We start from the raw sequence: 2737 nt of genomic DNA on the forward strand, positions 1-2737 counted from the left end.
ATGTCAGCCAGGCTGGTCTCTTTTAACCATGTAAGGTCTTCCACGGCTGCATCCCAAGTCTGCATTAAGATTTCAGAGGCCACCTTTCCCTATAGTGAACTTAAAGCATTTCTCAGGCAGAAGCAGAGTCAATTGTGAAGATATTTGAAGATCCAGAAACTACAAGGCTAATGCAGCCAACCAGGGATGGTAGGATACTGTCTGACTACCTGGCAGACCAGCTTGGCTTTAGGCAGGAATATTTAGATTAGCTCTACAGATAGGCAAAATTCAATATGAATGTGGGAATTACTCAGGAGCAGCAGAGTATCTTTATTTTTTTAGAGTGTTGGTGAATTCTTAATTTAAAGATTAGCTGTGTTTTGCTTCACTTGCAAGTGCATTGAAGGTTCCAGCAACAGATAGATAATAATTCTATGCGTTCTCCACTCCAGTCTCTTCAGCAGAGAACACGGCTCTTTCACTGGTCTCTGTTTCCTTCAGTCACCCCAAAGGTCACAATAATATTATTAATCTCTTCCTTTACCAACCACAGTATCTTAATGCAATTCAGACAACGTGTCCACACATTCCTCACTATTTGACTACAGCAGTTATAACGAAGAAGGATGCTCAAAAGCTTCAGCAGGGCCGGGCGCGGTGGCTCAAGCCTGTAATCCCAGCACTTTCGGAGGCCGAGACGGGCGGATCACGAGGTCAGGAAATCGAGACCATCCTGGCTAACACGGTGAAACCCTGTCTGTACTAAAAATACAAAAAATTAGCCGGGCTAGGTGGCGGGCGCCTGTAGTCCCAGCTACTCGGGAGGCTGAGGCAGGAGAATGGCGCGAACCCGGGAGGCGGAGCTTTCAGTGAGCTGAGATCCGGCCACTGCACTCCAGCTTGGGCAACAGAGCGAGACTCCGTCTCAGGGAAAAAAAAGAAAAAGCTTCAGCAGGTGCTGAAAGATCTAGTCGAAGTTATTCAACAGGAGTCTTAAACATATAAAGACCCAATTACAGAATTTATTGAATGCTGATATGTTAACTTTGACTTTGATGGGGCTCAGATAAAGCTGAGGGAATGTGAATCAGTGTTTGTGAATGACTTCTTGGTGGCTTGTCTTGAGGATTTCACTGATAATGCCCGTCTCTTCCTATTTGAGACTTTCTATGACAGCTACCAGTATATCGGCATTAACATGTTGGCAGACAAACTAAACATGACTCCAGAAGAAGCTGAAAGGTAGACTCTAAATTTGTTTAGACATGTAAGACTGGATGCCAAGATTGATTCTAAATTAGGTCATGGATAACAGTGCAGTCTCACCGTATCAGCAAGTGATTGAAAAGACCAAAAGCTTTTCTTTTAGAAGTCCGATGTTGGCCATGAATATTGAAAAGAAACTTAATCAGAATAGCAGGTCACAGGCTCCTAACTGGGCAACTCAAGATTCTGGCTTCTACTGAAGAACTGTAAAGAAAAGATGAAAAAACTATAGGCTGGCTGCAGTGGCTCACACCTGTAATCCTAGCACTTTGGGAGGCCAAGGTGAGTGGATCACCTGAGGTCAGGAGTTTGAGACCAGCCCAGCCAACATGGTGAAACCCCATCTCTACTAAAAATGCAAAAATTAGCTAAGCGTGGTGGCGGGCACCTGTAATCTCAGCTACTTGGGAGGCTGAAGCAGGAGAATTACTTGAATCCAGGAGGCGGAGGTTGCAGTTACACTCCATTACACTCCAGCTTGGGTGATAAGAACAAGACTTGAAAGAAAGAGAGAAAGAAAGAAAAGAAAGAACTATTATATAAAGGGTGATGTACATTTTAGAAACAACATATTGAGTATACATTTTGAAGAACTGGAATAAACTGGCTATGATTCATTTGGAAAAAATTAGCTGAATGTGGTTGCACATGCCTACTTGGAAGGCTGCAGTGGGAGGATTGCTTGAATCCTAGAGGTCAAGGCTACAGTGAGCTGTGATCATGCTACTGCACTCCAGCTTGGGTTTCATAGCAAGACCCTGTCTCATAAACAACAACAACAAAAAAAAAAACCCTAGTCAGTACAGAGCCACCTTTCTCCAATAGAGTCAAGCTTTTACATTCTTACCTCCAAAGCTAAAATTGCTGCTTGGAACTGCTATGTCTCAATCAGGAATATTCTTTTGGGGAAAACTAATTCTTAATTCTTGGAAAACTAGCCAAATCAGATTTATGTAAGTGGGGCCAAAATATTCTTCTAAAACGAATATGCCTTAAAGGAAAGGAGTCAGGAATCTCAATTACAAGCAACAGAACCTTAATTTAGATAATCTTAAAACAAAATAGGATCTTTTTGCCTATCATAATGAGAAAATCCAGGAATGGCATTCACTTCAAACACAGCCTAATCCAGAGTCTCAATGTTCACAGGGCTTTATATACAGAGAAATATATATGTGTGTGTATATATATATATGTATATATAACACAGAGACTATATCTTGGGACAGTGTTTTCTCTCACTTTACGCATTGGTTAGCACATAGGTTGGTTGTATGTCATAGAGACCCTATAATTCTTTTCTTTTTTTAGATACAGAGTCTCTCTCTGTCACCCAGGCCAGAGTGCAGTGGCATGATCATAGCTCACTGCAGCCTCGATCGCCTGGGTCCAAGTGATCCTTCCAACCCAGCCTTCCGTGTAGCTGGCCCACAGGCATGCACCACCATGCTCGGTTAATGTTTTTTTTTTTTTTTTGAGACGGAGTTTC

The 2737-nt window shown here is 42.4% G+C and overlaps 1 pseudogene; it reads left to right on the forward strand.

The window, feature by feature from the left end:
* On the forward strand, positions 1–1468 carry LOC105512559 (annotated as a pseudogene).
* Positions 1469–2737: the final 1269 nt, after the last annotated feature.

This window comes from Colobus angolensis, unplaced genomic scaffold (genome assembly GCF_000951035.1).
Source record: "Colobus angolensis palliatus isolate OR3802 unplaced genomic scaffold, Cang.pa_1.0 Scaffold214, whole genome shotgun sequence".
NCBI classification, from domain to species: Eukaryota; Metazoa; Chordata; class Mammalia; order Primates; family Cercopithecidae; genus Colobus; species Colobus angolensis.